This window comes from Amblyomma maculatum, chromosome 2 (assembly GCF_055883805.1).
Source record: "Amblyomma maculatum isolate TAMU_Amacu chromosome 2, ASM5588380v1, whole genome shotgun sequence".
NCBI classification, from domain to species: domain Eukaryota; kingdom Metazoa; phylum Arthropoda; class Arachnida; order Ixodida; family Ixodidae; genus Amblyomma; species Amblyomma maculatum.
Genome location: NC_139345.1, coordinates 78,787,761 through 78,805,647, shown reverse-complemented (window position 1 = coordinate 78,805,647; position 17,887 = coordinate 78,787,761). Strand labels below are relative to the sequence as shown.

General features: G+C 45.6%; 1 pseudogene; it reads right to left on the bottom strand.

The window, feature by feature from the left end:
- Positions 1 to 15,813: 15,813 nt before the first annotated feature.
- On the bottom strand, positions 15,814 to 16,772 carry LOC146199078 (uncharacterized; annotated as a pseudogene).
- Positions 16,773 to 17,887: the final 1,115 nt, after the last annotated feature.

Here is a 17,887-nt window from a genome sequence, read left to right as displayed (position 1 = left end):
CTTTAGCTGCCCATCTGTTACTGTCCAATTTCCTCAGGCGTTCCTCATAAAATATTTTACTCTGAGCTTCCCGTACTTCAAAAGATGCCCAGCCCATATCTCCCTGTACCGCCTCATTTGTAGTTTTGCCGTGGGCACCTAGTGATAATCGTCCAACGGATCGCTGATTTGTTTCTAATGTCGACTGTACCTCTGATTTTAGGCACAAAACCGCATTTCCGAAAGTAAGTCCGGGCACCATAATTCCTTTCCAAATACCCCCAAAAACCTCATACCTATTGTATCCCCACAATGCCTTATGCTTCATTATCCCGGCATTCCTTCGCTCTTTGGCCTTAAGTGATTGCTCATGCTTTCCAATGTATGCCAATCCTTCGTTTACCCATACCCCCAGATATTTATATTCTGCTTCTCTAGGTATTTTAAGGCCTTGTATTTTAAGACCCTGATCAGTTGGGCCGTTGAAAATCATCAGACCCGACTTAACTGCGCTGAAACTGAAGCCTAGAGCGTCCCCTTCGTCTGCGCAATACTTAGAGTTTGCAATTTTTTCAGACTCTCAGCTAGCAGCACAATATCGTCTGCATCCACCAAACCGGGGAGCCGCTGCTCTACCGCCTTTCCACCTAATCTATATGACAGGTTAAAACCTAGGTTACTCTCTTGTATCCTCCGTTCCCGGTTTATCATATAAAGCATGAACAGCACCGGTGATAGAGGACAGCCTTGTCTTAATCCTTTGCATACTTTGACATCCTCCGTACTTCTTATCCCTTCCCACGTAATTTCTACTTTGTTATCCCGGTATATTTCCTGTAGGAACTCTATTATCTCATAACCGATACCTTCTTCTTTTAATATGTTCCACAGGCGTTCCCTGCTTATGTTGTCGTACGCCTCGTTTATGTCCAGGAAGGCCAAATACAAAGGTATATTTTACACTCTAGATATTTCGATGCATTGGGTAAGCATGAACAGGCTGTCTCTAAGCGCCTACAATTTCTAAAGCCGTTCTAAGTTCTCCGAGTATCTTGTTACTTTCAACCCATGCTTGCACCTTTAATTTCACCGCCTGCATGGCTAACCTGTACATAACAGATGTCATGGTAATCGGCCTGTAGGATTTTATGTGCATCCTGTCTCCTTTCCCTTTATAAATCGAATTCATTTTATTCTGCCGCCAGCTGTCCGGAATTTGCTTATTCGTTATGACTGTTTCCAGAGCTTTTAACATCGTTTCCTTACTTTTTGGACCGAGTTCATTAATCAGCTTGATCAGAATTCCATCTATTCCTGTAGATGTGCTTTTAGGAATATTTTTTTTCTGCCTTTCTCCAGTTTAGATTGGTCAGTTCTAAGCTGCTTTATATTCTGCTACATTGTGTTGCTTCCTGATTTGCGGAGATTACCCTATCGTCGCTCTTAAATGACTCGGCTATAACTGATGTAATGTAGTTCACTGCGTTATCTCTCTTTAAACAATTTCCCTCGTTATCTTGAATCCGATCCTGCTTTCTTTGATTCTTCTTCCCTAGCCAGCTTATATGATTCCAGAATTTTCTTGCTCCGCCTCTAGAGGCATCGTGTATATCAGCCATCCAGCGATCGGTGGTCGGTCTAATTTTACTTTGGACGAGGGTCTGCACTTGATGTTTCTTTTGTCGATATGATTCCCGTTTTTGGTCGATTTCCTCCTGAGATACCTGTGCCTTTTGCCATTCGGTGTTCCCTTGAAACAGCCCGTCGTTGTTCAAGAGCTTGCCTGATTTCCTTATTCCACCAGCTCCGTGGCTTCCTCTTTCCATTCCAGCGGTTTGCTACTTTAACCTCCTGAATTTTCCTCCTTATGAGTAGTTCTACCTGTTCATAATCCCAGTCTTCCATGGGGCTTTTCTCTATTGCTTCCTCTATGTCTGCTGCTATCTGCGCTATGTGATCATCGTTTAATTTTGCGTTTACGTTTTGTCTAAGTTCCATTTCTCTTTTCATCAAGGGCCCCATCTGCAGACTAATACGTTTATGATCACTTCCCAGACTACACTCCCCTTCTTCGTCTATTTCCATTTTTGTGTCCTTGCTATAAATTTCCTGCGACATTAGACAATAGTCAATGGTCGTCTGCCTGTTGCGGAATTCCCACGTGATTTGGCCTTCACATTTTGTTTCTCTATTTACTATAACTAGATCGTGTCGCTCACAGAAATCTAGCATTAGCTTGCCGTTACAATTCGTGTATCCATCCAGATCGTCGATGTGGCCGTTCATGTCCCCCAGTAGAATAATATTGGCCCCGTTTCCAAACTGGCTTATATGGTCACTGAGACATTCAACAACATCCCTGTTTTCTTGCCTGCATTGATGTCCTGTTCCTAAATAAACTACCCCTAGCCATGTCCTTATGCCGGCAATTGTTCCTGAAACCCAGATATGTTCTTTACAAGATGATTTAATCTTTTGCCAATTTGTTCCCTGGTGTATCAACATACCTACCCCTCCACCCTTTTTTTCCGTTCTCGTTCTGTTGCACCCTTCCCAGACGTAGCCTTCTATAAACGGCGGATCTTCTAGATCCCTGAGATGAGTCTCGCAAAGAGCGTACACACCTATTTTGTCATCCTTCAACTGCTGTTCTATCTCTAGCCATTTCGCTCTTTTTCTACCTCCTTGCATGTTTATGTAGCTGATCCTAGTGTTAAATTTCTTTTTTGTACTTTTCTTTCTCGACCTACTCGTTGCCATTTTTGGGGGCTCAGCCTCCATTATTACACTTTCTTCTGTTTCCCTTCTAACTACCTCTGTGCACGGAGTCCTCGCGGACCCCCTAAAAAAGCTACAGCCCTGCCTGCCAGGCGCCAGCCGATCTCTGCTCCCACCCTTCTGTTAAAATGAATGCCATCTCGCTGAAAAGCCCTACCAAAACCTGCTTTATGTACCTCCCTGTTTACCTCAACCACTTCGAAACGCTTCTCCAGGCTTAACTTTCTTATGTCCTTATTAACTGTCACCACGTCCTTTTCTCGAAGCATTGCAGATGAAGCTATGTGATGTTAAGAAGATAGTGAGAGACCGGAAAGCGTGGCGTGACATGGTCCATAGGGTCACGAAGAGTCGGACACGACTGAACGCCTGAACTGAACTGAACTGACGTCCTTTTCCATCTTTCCGTTCAATCCTAGCACCTCTGTTACTGTGCATACAACTATCTGCGTAGGGCTGTGCTATCTCCTTGATCTCGTCAACTCCCTTAGCTAAACTTTCCACCACTCCTGCAGCGTCACCATTTAGAACATCGTTTAGCCCCGCGGCTACTATTACCATACTGCGCTCTGCGAAATACTTCAACAGCCTATTTTTACTCTCTTTTAGCACTGCCCTCATTGTTCTCCCTGGGAAGGCTCCAACCAACACTCTCTTATCACCCCTTACACATTCAAATATATCTCGCTTGCACCTGTTCATTTTAGAATCACTCTTGTGGCACCGTCATGCGGCCGGACTGGATTACCGACGTTTTAGCTGGCCTTAGCCACTCTAGTGACCCCGGCGTTCTTCTTTCTCTCTCGAGCTCCGGCCAGCCTTGCCATATCCCAGTGCCGTGTCACTGTGAATAAGCTCAGCTTCTGATTTTCTAGCTGTTTGAGGGTGACAATATTTTAACCAATTAGCTGGACTCAAGTTGTAAGATAGGCTCGTCCAGACGAATTTTCTACGACGACAGGCTTTCTTGCGTTCTTGTGTCCACCAAGGAGACGGCCGTTTGGTAGAGGTTGCCGCGCGTGCAGTAAATACTGACTGCTGTACTTCATTTTGTACAAAGAAAACTGCCTGTTGAGCTCTGTCGCACCGGTCTGTACTAAATGCCGAAGCAAAAGGAGCGAATATTAAATTTTTACAGTTAGTGTGATTGATAAATTTGTGAGTTGCTCCACTATTTCTGAGTGGAGACAAACGCATATTGAGGTTATCAGAAAATGATCACTAGGTGTGTTAGACTCCTCTGTGCACCAATTAGCTGACACTAGTGACGCCCATTGGTAAGATTACGTCAATGACTTAGCAAGAAACTCCTCGCATTAATGTAGCACCTCTGGTATTGCAGGAGAGCGAAACATTTGTAGACATCCACGACCACAGAATCTGGCCGCAGGAATCTGTCCGACTGCCCCAGTCACTGTGATGTGAATTAAAATTTCCTGCGCAGCAGTGTATGCGCAGGACAATAACCAATCCAAACAGTCTGTCCTGAGCAAGCCTAAAGAGCAGTATACATTCATTGTTTTTATTATGGCACACTGTGGAAGCAAAATACTGATCGCTAAAAGGGCACAACTAGAGCGTGTAATTTGATTAGATATAAGCGCCTACTATTCGAAAAACATATATTTTTGGATATTATTGTTACCATTATCGTTAGCCTCTGCCAATATTGCGATCAGATCTGAATATTCTGAAATTTCCCATTAAAATTGATTTATGGGGAGATAGCCGCGTTTCTTCTAAATTTACGATACCAGGGATATGCATGTGAAGAATAGATTTTAAATCAGGAAGAAAAAACAGAACGCAGCTGCAATTCTATTGTAATAGTTTAAGATATGCCATGATTACTCATCAATTAAAGGGGCATTATTAGCCTCTTTGAGGACGTCAGTCTGAAAGAGGACTTAGCGATCCTATTTTGGTTTTTCCCTGAGGTAGACTATATTTAGACGGCAACGAAGCACGGCGCTTCTGGGACTGGCATGGCATCACAATATCTATGGCGCAGATGTCAGTGCTATGTACATTACTGGAAACAGTGATGGAGGCTTGTGCCTGAGAATCATGAGGAGGTGCAGTTGAACATGTAGCACTTTCTGTACTACCTGGAAGAGATGGACGTTGATGCCGGATTTATTGTTGATGATGAGACTGATTGAGCTGCTACGATCTGAGCTCACGCTTCCGAAAAAGTGGTCATCATAAGCTCAACCACAATATTGAGGGCTTTTTCTTCAGATGATACAGCTGATGTTCCCAAATTGGACTCAATGTTCCTAACGGATCAGCGCACACGACTGGCATACGACTCTTTTTTTTTTCTGTCCAAAAGCGCATATGCATCTGCTTTGGATGTATGTCTAATACCTTTATCTCTGATTATCCCTAATAATTTTGGCAATCTTCATCATCAACTGTATGGTTGCTATTGCACAGGCAGCAATGAGGCTAATCTCAGGTGCTGTTGTCACACACGGCAGCAGATCGCAGACTTGCAAGCTTCGCGACTATGTCCAAACAGCCAGCAGTTTGTGCACTGCAAAGGGCGTGAATGGAGAGGGTCTACACGATATACAATAGGCCACTTTTTGAATTCCTTGGGACACGAAAACCCGCAAATGTTGGCTTTACCGACTTAGTGGGAAATCACGAGCCGTTCACCTCTCGACTGCATCGATAGACAAAAAGCACTCCAACTTCCGCATCCTGAAATTCTGCTAATATTTCCGTTGGGGAAGATGCTGAGTTGAAATCGCTTACAATACCTTTGGCACATGCTAGCTGTTCAGAAAGGAAGGTCTTCTCCGACACTGAATTGAAAAGTTTGCATTTAAGGAAGTCTGCCAAGAAAATGACGTCCGATGGCTTGCAAACAATGCCTATAGTACCGAAAGGCTGCACTTCAGAAATCTGCAAGTAATGGGCCATGAGAGATCTTCGTTCTCATTCAATTATATTCGGTGTTATCATTTTTGATCATACCGTAGCCGATTGGAAAAAGAGCCTCAGGAATTACATAAATTGAATTTCTTTGGAAGGATTCAAGTGGCATGCTTTGGGCAAGCAAGCTGGCAAACCAAGCAGCCAATCCTCCGCCTGGGGAGATCAAATGCATGACCTCAGAAACGCACCCCAAGGTTCATATGAACAGCGCCTTAGCCTCAATGTAAACCTTGGACAAAAACCCCATGCAGAACGGCATCACCTGTATTGATGACGCAGGCTCACCACCGAAAGCAGGAAACAGCAGCGCGGCTTTTTCGACACCACCGGCAGGCGCTTCGTGTGCCAGTGTTTGGTCCGTGTGCATACCATTGGCGTTTTGTAGCCATTTTTTCTAGAATTGCGGAGCCCCTATACTCGCCTAACCAATAATGCTGTTCCTTCGCCGCTACATTCGCCGATCTTCAAAGACATCTCTAGTCATCACCAATCTTAGGTCACATCGACGTGAACACCGCCACGGAAGTCGACACAGATGCGGGCAATGTTGCACTTGGCGCCATACTGGTACAATGAAAGGACGGCAATGAGCGCGTCATCGCCTTTGCCAGCCGTACACTCCCTCGTTCCGAATAGATCTATTCGACAACGAAAAAAATAATGTCTCGTGGTGTTGCGGGCTCTCGCTAAATTCAGACCGTACCTGCACGGACGACCGTTCAGTGTCGTCGGTGAGCATCATTCCCTAAGCAGGTTGGCGAACCTCAAGGACACTTGTGGATGACATGCCCGGTGGAGTTTGCGGCTGCAAGAGTTCGTAGTTACTGTGGTATACAGTTGTTGTTATCACAGACCGCAGAACCGCCTTTAATGCACACCTCGTGCAGAAAGTAATGCGGCCAAGTTGCACAGCTCGCCGCAGACGTATCGCCTATCTTCCCCAGACGAACGGAGTGACGGAAAGCTTTAACAAAACCCTACCGAAATAATCTCCAGGTACTTAGACGTCGACCATAATAACTGACATGCTATTCTGTCCTACGTTACGTTTCCATATAGCACCGCAATACAAGAAACTACCGGCTATACGCCTTTCTGCCTTTTTCATGGGCGGGAAGTCAATCTAACGTTAGATCTGATGCTCCTCCCTGATGGTGCACCCACCTCCGTGTCTGACGGCGAGGAATTAGCCCAGCTTGACTAAGAAGCCCGTCGATTGGCTAGGCTTCGCATTCGTCAGACACGAAGTCGTGATACCCAGCGATACAACCTCCGTCACCGGAAAGTCGAATATAATCCCTGTGACCAGGTCTCGGTATGGTTCCTTATCGGACAGAGAGGTCGCTCCGAAAAACTATTGCGTCAGTTTTTTGGCCGCTATAGGATCCTTCGCCGTGTTAGTGCCGTTAATCACGAAGTCTTTCCTGAAGAGACAGTCCGCTCGTCGCGTCGTACTCCTCAGGCTAACATTGTGCATTTCAGAAGACTGAAAACATACCACTCGTGTTAAATGTAGTGTCTGTTCGTAGCCTTCTCTTCCGGCCCAGACATTACTCGTTCCTTCTTCAGCTTTAATTTTTTTCACTTATATTATTTTAGAATCGGCATAATTCTTTTGACGAGGGGTAATGCCACATGTATTGTTAAACGGGTGTGCCCCCTCGTGGGAGGACGAAGAGACAGAAGCGATGCTGCTGAATAGGCTGTTGCTGATCTGCCCTTGTTACCAGTAGCAAAATATATATAGGCGCTGGTCAACACTCTCAAGGTTCGTATACAGACAACATTAATACCCAAGAAAGTAGCAGGTGGGACAGCGGACGATGTAGCTCAGTTCGAAGAGCACCGGACGCGATATTCGGAGGTCGTGGGTTTGGTCCCCACCATCGGCACGTTGTTTTTCCTTTTTCTTTGTGTTTATCTTTCCCCTAAACAGATTATATTACTAATTTATGTGATTACATAACTAAAAATTAAAAAAAAAGACAAAAGTACAATCCCCAATGCTTTCCTTGGCCTCGCCGACTGTTGGCTTCTTTCCTTCAATACATATATATATATATATATATATATATATATATATATATATATATATATATATATATATATATATATATATATATATATATATATATATATATATATATATATATATATATATATATATATTTATAGGTAGGGGTTAGAAGCTCTGATGGCTCCGGTAGGGGTCCGGCCCTTTGCACTTATTGACAAGGGCCTTACCCCGGCGGCCGAAAATTCTGCATAAAGTAAACAGTTTTTTTTTTCTACCATGTGCCGTTTCGTTTAACTATATAGATATCTTTCAATCCGACGATGAAGGTTGAAATGTATTCTTCCTTCTTCTACAGTTGTTTTTCTTTTTAGCCGAGATTTCTAGTTACTTTTCTATGCACGAAAAACACAAACAAAATTAAGTTACAGTCTAGAACCTGGTGTCCTAAAGGCCAGTCCCAATGCCTCAGTCTGATACACAAATTTTTAAAAGGAAAAGCAACGCACTGCGAAAGGATGATGGCTTCAGTAGAGGAACCGAGCCTCTGGGAGAATAAAAGCAATATGAGTTCGGCCACTGCAAGAGAAAACGCGGCAATTCTAAGGGTATTGGCAGACGGTAGGACACATGGCAACACAATATTGATCAAACAAAAGCCTTCAAATGTCAGGAATAGTAACGTTGAGAAGATTAGATGCTAAAAAGAGAACGTCAACGTGCTGTGCTGGTGGCATTTTCAGCCCCGGAAGCTCGGAAAGCCATGAATTGTAAACACCGCATTTTTTTTTTTTTCACCTGAGAACGGTACGCGAGTTAATCGTCATCCAGGAATAGAGGAGCCTATCTCGAATGTCACCTCAAGCTCTCGTTTCGTTTCACCTGCTCGGTGAAGCGTTGTTGCCCTGCAAAATCCGCTTTAACAGTAGGAAATAGAATATTCCTTCAGCGACTGAAATATGGTCTGTGTCTTGAATATCTGTTTTCCTGCAATGCAGAGCGCTTAAGGGTATTCGATGCCAGAGGTCCATGCGGCATGTGTCCGTAAACAGAATTCTACGAACCAAGAGTAACAGTAATATTTTACTCGATCAATAAAATTTTTCTCTTGTAATGTTACTAGAAGATAGCAAAAGCAGTGTTTTCACGACGCTGTTCTGTAGGAAACAAGCCGGAACCCCGAAAAAGTTCGTACTGAGAGCATTTGTTACATAACTGAGAATAACTGTGCCGTACGCGCTTTAGGGCATGCGAATCGTTTTTTCTTTTTTCTTTGAGGTAATCCCAAGTCGGAAGTAATTTCGCTCGGCGACATCTGAAAGCTAAAACTGCGAGGTTAACCAAAATGAACTATTGAGTGCAGCACACCCTACAAGCATGCTAGGTGACAATTTACGAAGCAATAAATTATGCAAATCGTCGTCTGCAAAACATTTCTTCGTTTTTTAACGATGCCTCGAGCCTCACTCGAACAACGCTTTCTTCAAAACGCATCGAGCCGAAAAAGTCCGCGTGGAAGCCGCTAATGTAGGGCGAAACTGCACTCAAGGTACATGCCAAATACTTTGTTGTGCACGTTGCAGAAGATAAGTAAACAATTACAATTACAAGTAAACAATTACAATTACAAGTAAACAATTACAATTACAATTACAAGCCCTAGAAAAAGTAAAAGATGAGAGAACAGTAGTCTTTATTCATTTTTTTTTAGTTATTATAATACCCACAGCGCCGCAAGCGGCGTAACAGTGGGGAGGGGGGAGACAAGACATCATTTGTGTCGCAAATATGCAGAAAAAAAAAACAAACAAATGCAAACGCGAGAAGCCGTATATCTCATGTATAGAATATCTAAAGAGTAGAAGTAAACGATTCGCAGGACATAATTGAAACTACTTTTTCGGCCAGCCTGTTCTAGTCTCTGATCGATCTGGGAAAAAAATGAAAACTTATATGTATCAGTTTTACAGTCAATTTTGTTGACCTTTAATGGAGAGTAAAGCCGTAATGAAACATAGTTTGTAGCATGCATATACCAGTCACGGTTAATGCCAGTCTTTCTGTGAAAAATAGAATGAAAAAAATTGAAACTCAATGTATATCGACGTTTTTCTAGAGAATGCTATCGCAAAGAGTCTTTGTCACCTGAAATACTAAAGTGCCTACTATAATTATCAAACATATATTGCACTCCAAGACTTTGTACCCTCTTCAGTCTGTCTATATCTACCTTAAGCAAAGGGCCCCCCACCGAACATGCATACTCTAATACTGAAGGGACGTTAGCCTTGAAAAGTAATTCTTTTACGTCTGAAGGAAATTGTTTTGTGTTACGCCTGAGGAAACCACTTTTCCAGTCACGCAATCGACATGATGTATCCAATTCATATTGAAAGTCATGTATACGCCCAAGTATTTATATTCGGATACTGATGAAATATGAATCCTATCGATTTGACAAGAAAAGATTGTTTGTTTTGTGAATCACATATATACAAATTGTTTCATGTAAGTACGCATCTCCCTTTTTTTCCTCCAGTCAGCAATCTTGTTCAAATCATTCTGTAATGGAGACATTCTGACAGCTCATAACGTCATATAACACGCAATCATCCGCGAATAGACGAATGCTAGAAGTAATACCAGAGCAGCTACGTCACTCATAAAGATAAAATATAACAACGGTTCAAGCAATGATCCTTGATGTACACAAGATGATAAAGTATGCTCTGTTGACAGCTTACAATTGATTGCTACTCTTTGTTTTCTTATACACAAGTAATCTTTTATCCAGTCAATCATTTTTTTTATCAGTGCTGTAAAGAACACTCACTAGAGTAGATGAGAATGAGGAACAATATCAAATTCTTTCTTAAAGTCTAAAAAGATCCAATCAATGAAAACCCTCTTATAAAGTGCACTTTTTACATTGGGAATTAATTCTGTCAACTGAGCTACACAAGAAAAACCTTTTCGAAAACCATGTTGCTGATTGTTTAATAAATAATACGTATTTATATGGTTAATGATACTAGTGTAAAAGACATGCTCTAGAATGTTTTAGGAGATGCTTGTCAAATAGATCGGACGATAGCTAGCCCCGACATTGTGACGGCCAGATTTGAGCACAGGCTCAACATTGGCTAATTTCCAATCATAAGTTAGTGCAGCTTCATCCTAGCACTTTGCATAAAGGATTCAAACATTTGGAGGACTCACGCACACACGAACAAAAAAGGGCAGATGGTAGGTTATCCGGACCAGGAGCACTGCTATCATTCAGCCCTTTAAGCAGAAATTAAATTTCCCTTTTGTCAAACTCTATGGATTACATGGGTTCAACCTATGCTAAACTATAATTAAAATCGTCATGCTAAGTCCTAGAAGGAACAGTAAGCACAGAAGAAAAGAATTCATTGAAACACTAGGCTTTTTAAAAGCTATCGGTGACGTGTGCTCTTTCATGTTCAAGAGGTGGAATCGATATCTGACTTTTTCCATTCCTTTTCGTTAACTGCCAAACTTCTTTAGGGCACTCTTTTAACCGTAGATAAAAAGAAGAAAAGAAAGTCTATTGCTTGCTTAACTGCTGCCCTCAAAATTATTAAAAATTATATTATTAATCATTATTGTTGTTATAAATTACGATTAATAAAATTAATATTTACCTTCCTGTGATTTTAATTTTCACAACAAAAACCCAATCTAACCGCAATAAACTAGTGTGGCTTTCTCGACAATTCTAACAGGTGTTATATTTCAAATTTGTCATCAACGGTTTAAGTTACCCCGTGCAGATATCTGTCGCTGCACTGACCACCCTCTCATTGTAAGTGCAAATGCTGTGTTATATCGTACAGGTACCTTGCGCACCCTATCATAGTGTCGAAATACTTCGATGCCACTTGCTGTCCCCTATGAAGTGCCAGGCTTCATTATTGGCCCTGTGGAAAAGATCTGCAGGTAAGGCCGTTTAGAAGTGGAAACAATCGTCCGTAGGTGCTTTCCTGGGAACATCAAACGCAGAGTATTTTGTGGAAACATAGGAAGTCCGTTTCAGTTCTCCGCCTGAAAGCTGATGAAGGTCTTGACGTTGTCCGTGGATGCTGTGCATGATGAGGCAGCCATGCACATAGTTATGCAGCCGAACAATTTTAGCAATCACATTTTCACAGAAGCTTCGCGTGCGTAGCCCTTTTTTGCGCACAATAATTGATTACCTGCAATTATTTATAAAAATACAATTCTTTTACCCGAAACGCTGTTGTTCGATAAAGCAATCGAATAATTATAAAATTACCGAACAAAGTAAATATTAAAACTAATAAACTACGTATGTAGCTCTGGAAAGACCACACCTATGCTCTTTACGTCTGAAGTCCCAAACGAGCCGTCACAAGCATTACTGCATGCAAGTAACAAAGTAAACCCCCTCCCCGACGCGCTAACAGAGAGCCGCCACTTGAAAGTGTTCCAACAGATTCTATCTCTCTCCGCACAAACAGGGCGCTAGCTATGCTTGTATTTTACTATTAATATTATTATAACTCACGTTTCTCATAGAAAGAAACTGCTAGCAATACACACGGAAGACACTATAAATGTTTGTCCACGTTCAAACAACCGCGTTTGCAGCGCTAGCAATGAAAGTACGTCTGTTGTGGAGTCAGCGGAATCGGACCATTTTGTACATGCGGGCACACAAATGCACGCACATGCAGGCAGACAAGACATCTGGCAGACAGATGCCGATCGATATGCCTTCATAACAGCGAAGGAAACGAGGATATAGCTGGTTACGCGGGACAGAAAGCAGTTGCGATTTTTACTGCTCGCTTGGCGCGGCAAAACAATTGAACGCAGTGTCTGTGCCATCGCCATCCCCATTTCGCATTTCCCCTCACCACCCTATTATTTCCCCGCTGAACCGGGAATGAGCCCACCCTCCCGAACGTTATGACGCGTTCCTAGTTCTTATGTATAGGGCTATAGAAATGAGCCTGTCGGACCTAAGACTAGGAATAACCAGCTCCAACAGCATTCGGGTTCGAACTGTTTTTCTATTACGCTGCTCGCGCTGAGGCGCCTAGTGCCAACAACTCCTTTGTCCAGAGCCGTGCATTGGCGTGCTATAAGGGCGCGGCGCCCTATAGAGTGGAAGCCACGGGATCTGCTCATGCAGCAGACGAGTTTAGAGGCAGAGTCGGCAGAGTCGAAGCGAGAGTGAGTTGAGGGGTCACGATTGAAGGAGGGGCAATATAGGCACGTTTCAGCCTGTGAGCTGGCAAAAAATCTTCACGACCATTGATCTCTAGGGTGAATGTCTTCGTCGCATGCTTGAGCAAGCGGGATGGTCTGTCGTAGGCCGGTGTTAGGCGAGGACGGACGTGGTCACGGCGAAAGAAAACATGGCTGCAGGAGTTCAGATCTTCGGTCAGAAACACAGATTAAGGCGACGATTAGAAGGGATGACCGGAGTGATGCGTCGAAATGTGTTCCGGATGTCGCGGAGTTTGGGAAACGCATGATCGATGAGCGAAGGGAACGAAGGAGAGAATTCCCCAGGAAGTCGCTGAGGAACGTCATAGACAAGCTCTGCAGACGAGCAGCCATGGCCAGCCTTCAGTGCTGAACAGATGCCCAGAAGAACGAGGGAAGATGGTCGGACCAGCGCTCTCTCAGTTGATAAGTGGTAAAGGCAGCCTTGAGTTGGCGATGAAGACGTTCCACCATGTCATTTGCCGAAGCATGGTAGGCGGTCGTTTTAATGTTACGGACGCCCAGGATGTTGAAAAAGGGCAGTGAACAGAACCGACAGAAACTGGCGGGCGCGGTCGGTAGTGACGCCAATAGTTGCTGCGGCCCTGGAGGCCGCACCAACTATCTCTGCCGTAGAGTCAGAAATGGGTATAGCCTCGGGCCAGCCGGTGAAACGATCCACACATGTGAGCAGGTACGAGGCCCCACGTGATGACGGAAGAGGTCCAACGTCTACGTGCACGTGGAAGAACCTTGCAATGGAGACCGAAAAGGAGAGGCAGGCGTGACGGTACGCCGTTGAACGTTCACGCGCTGACATTGAAGGCAGGTTCGTGCCCAGCGATGGACATCGGCATTCATTCTCGGCGAAAGGAAGCGCGATGTATCCAACTTCTGTATGACATGAATGCCAGGGTGGCCGCGACGGAACGCGAAAGGTACGTACGGGTGCGGAATACCAGTGGATGTCTCGCACGTAATCAATGTGGAGGAAAACGGCAGCGGACATTCAGAGAAAGACAGGGACGTGGACGAGCAACGAATGCAATGCAGCTGTGGGTCGTTGCGCTGTGCGGCTGCTGAGGTCTCATTGCCCACTTCTGAGTTGGAGTTCATGGCACCAACACGCAACATTTTCCGGTCCATTGACGTGACAGAGATCCACTGTAAACTCTGAGATAAAAGACAGTTGGCAAATCCCACGTTCGGTGTAGGTGCTGTGATTTTGTTGGAAGGCAAATGTCAAGGGCGTATACTCTGTGACGATGTGAAAATCCTGAACCTTCAGGAAGCGGCGGAAATGCTTAATTGCGATGTACACCGCGAGGAGTTCTCGACCGAAGGTGCTGTATTTAGCCTTTGGTGGCTTTAGATGCTGTGAGAAAAACCGAAAGGCTGCCAACTAGAGACGGGCTGCTCAAGTACTAGGCCGACTACAATGCTAGATGCATCAGTGACAGGACGCAGGGGAGTGTCAGGAACGGGATGGATTAGCAAAGTGGCATCTACGAGTGCCTTCTTCGCAGCAGCGAATGCAGCTGCAGCATCGTCAGGCCATTAAAGTGGTGCAGCTGGTTCGTTTCGGTAGCCAAAAGGTTCGTTAGAGGCTTCAGGAAATCGGCACACTTGGGGAGAAAGCGGCGGTGAAAGTTCAGGAGGCCCAAGAATTCTCTGACCTTCTTAAGTAACGTAGGGGGTGGAAAATCTTGAACGGCCTTTACTTTGCTGTCGAGAGGCCGGATACTTTGTTGAGTGACAGGATGGCCAAGAAACAGAATTGAAGCGACGACGAAAAGCACTTGTCCGTATTTATACCGAGGCCGTATTCATTAAGGCGGTGGAAAAGGACGCACAGGTGAGCTGCGTGCTCATTCTCGGAGGAGCTTGCGACGAGGCGATCATCGATGTAGGCGAAAACGAATTCGAGGCCTCTCGTAACCTCGTTTGTAGTTCGCTTAAAAGTCTGTGCAGCGTTGCACACTCCCAATGGCATCATTACATACTTAAAGAGACCGAATGGTGTGGTAATGCCTCTCCTTAGAATATCAGCGGGCTCCAGGGAGATTTGATGGTTGGCCTTCACTAATGATGATTTCCACTAGTCGATCGGAGCTGGGCGCCCGAACCGACCTAAAGCGCTACAAAGCGAATAAGTCTTAGTCGACAAGCAGAACGCGTAGAGCGCGCTGCGGAAATAATGCTGAGCCTGTTTCGAAAGTTGTAGCTGGAATCCCGCGCAAACAATTTTCCGTTTGATAAATAGGCAGGAGTGAGGCCTTCAACAACCTACTTTCGCACTATTCTAACGATGCACACGTTTTTTGATAGAGGTGCTTTAACATATTCGAGCAAATAAAACGTAGGTGTTCTCTGCCGATGTCGCTTGGTCCAAAAACAGTGAAAAGAATCCAGCATTCTCCGGATGTGACCGCATCAGCGACTAGGACTTCCGGCGAGATCCGACTCCGGTCGGGGGATCGAGCTAGAGCGTCCCAAGCTACTCCGAACGACCAGCGGAATACACGCAACCTACCTTGGTCGACCAGTGGAATTCGAAATCGTCATCTTGGAAGAAGAGAAAAATGTGCTTCGAGGTGATCAGTGTAAATCGCCCTCAGTGAATCTTAGAGAATATCATGCAACCAGCCAAATCTGATGAGAAGTTCTGTATATAAGGAAGTGGATAGCGCTCTGGTTAAGTGTGAACATTAAGGGCGTGGTAATCTCCACATGGCATCCAGTCACCCAGGTCTTTCTTTGGCAGCATGTAGAATAGCGATGCCCAGTTGCTGGAGGAAGGGCCTACAAGGCCGACTTGTATGCCCTTGTGTTGAAACTCACGGCGAGCGGCACCCAGGCGTACTCCAGACAGGCTGCGAAGGCGACCAAACACAGGTGGTCCAGATGTCACGATATGATAGATAATTGAGTGTTTCACCGGTGACTCTGTGGAGAGCGGCTTCGGGATGTTGGAGAAACCTGTCAAGGATTTTACCATTCAGCGACGGGACGAGAGCTCTGAGACCAGACGCCGAAGAGGGGGAGAGTCCGCAGTTGACGGAGAGTTTTGGGCTGAGATAGATGAGGGGCTGGGCCTGCATATCGACAGCGAGGTTTAAGAAAGTCAGAAAATTAGCGTCGAGAAAAGCTTGCGAGACATCGGCGATGATGAAAATCCAGCCGAACGTCCGGCGCAATCGGAAGTTAAGTGTAAGAGGCCATTGACCGTACATGCGGTTGGGGGAACTGTTTATCGCTTGGAGCGGGAAGGTCGATTCGTTGCGATGGCGATTTACCCAAGCTGCTTTAATTACACTGCCCTGTGCTCCCGTGTCAACGAGGAAGCGAGCGCCAGTGATCTTGTTTGAAACATAAATTAGGCGGCATGTCCGTCCGCCAGTACCACTTGCCGCAGTCAGTGGTCGGTCGCAGCGTTTCCCGACCACGGGTGGGTGCACTTGCGGGCAGAACTGCCGACAATACGGTGGTACCAGCATACAGCCGAGAAGGAGGAGTCTTGCCGCGCTTCGGATGGTTGGAGTTCCGACGAGGGCGATTGTGCCTGGCAGTGGCGGCGGGACTGGAACCTCGGCGGAGAACGGCTTGGCAGGGGCGCGAGGTCATCAAGTCACCTGGGTAAAGCATTTAGTCGCTCTTCTATACTCTCAAGCTGGGAGACTGTAGTAGTAGTGGAAGGCGGAGTGTGCACGGCGCTGACGCTGGCGTGCCTTGAGTAATCCACAACACGGTCCGCGAGCTCGACGAGCTGGCTGTGAGTGTCATCGATCACCTGCATCCACGAGGGCGAGGAACATGTTTTGGGGAAGTCGCTGGAGAAACAACTGACGCAGTAAATTGTCCGGCCCCGAAGGGAGAGTCTCCTTGCATCTATCGTATGCGACGGAGGAGCTGCGAAGGACGGCTATCACCTGTTATTGTAGCGCTGAAGAGCTGCTGGAAGGCTGTGCTCGGACGCTGATTTGCGGTCAACGCGAGCCGCCTTCAACATGTCGAAAGATCGAGCCATGTCCGGCGAGGCGATATTGTCCGCTCATTCCTCAGAGACGCCAGAAGGAAAGGACACGAGATGGAGGAAGTGGGAAGTTGGAAGCTGATGATACGCCGCAAGTGGAAATGTGCCTCAACCTGGAGCCGCCAGGTACGAGGGCCGGTGGCCCAAAATGTTGTCAGGCTGACTGGTTAAAATGCTGCCAACAAAGCGCCGTTATGCCGAACGTCCTGTGGCGGGTCACCGGGTGTAGGAGGGATGAAAGAGTCCGCGGAATTCTTGTAGGAGGGCGGGGTTGCATGGTCGATCCCGAGGCACCACAATATGTCGGAGCTAAGACAAGGAATAACCAGTTCCAGCAGCGTTCGGGTTCGAACTATTTTTTTTATGGCGCTGCTCGCACTAAGGCGCCTAGGGCCAACCTCTCCTTTTTTGTTCAGCGCCGTGCCGTGGCTTGCGATAACAGCGCGGTGCGAGGGGCGCTACAAGCCCTCTGCTTCCATCACGCTCGAAGAGGCCCGAAGGGAGGACCCGTTGCGCGGGCCACATTCATAGGCCATTGGGTGGGCTATGCCCCTAACCCGCAGTTTCGTATCGCCAATAATGTTTACACCACCACCACCACCACGAAGAGATAGTTTTTTTTTTTTTTTTGGCGCTGCCTTTTTGCAGGGCGCGCTGCCATATTCTCGCCCGATTGCGCATTTCGCGCTTCAACCCGAAACCTGGTATACTAGCCTCAATGCGCAGCGGGCGATCCGGGTTGGCGGGTTCAATCGCTTCCATTTGTAGCCATATTTTGATAGACGATCTCCGGTCAAAAAAAAAAAAAAAAAAAAGCTACAGAAAATTAAATGTTTTGTTGTTAAGACAGAATTTCGATGCGGGTTTTGACGGGAAAC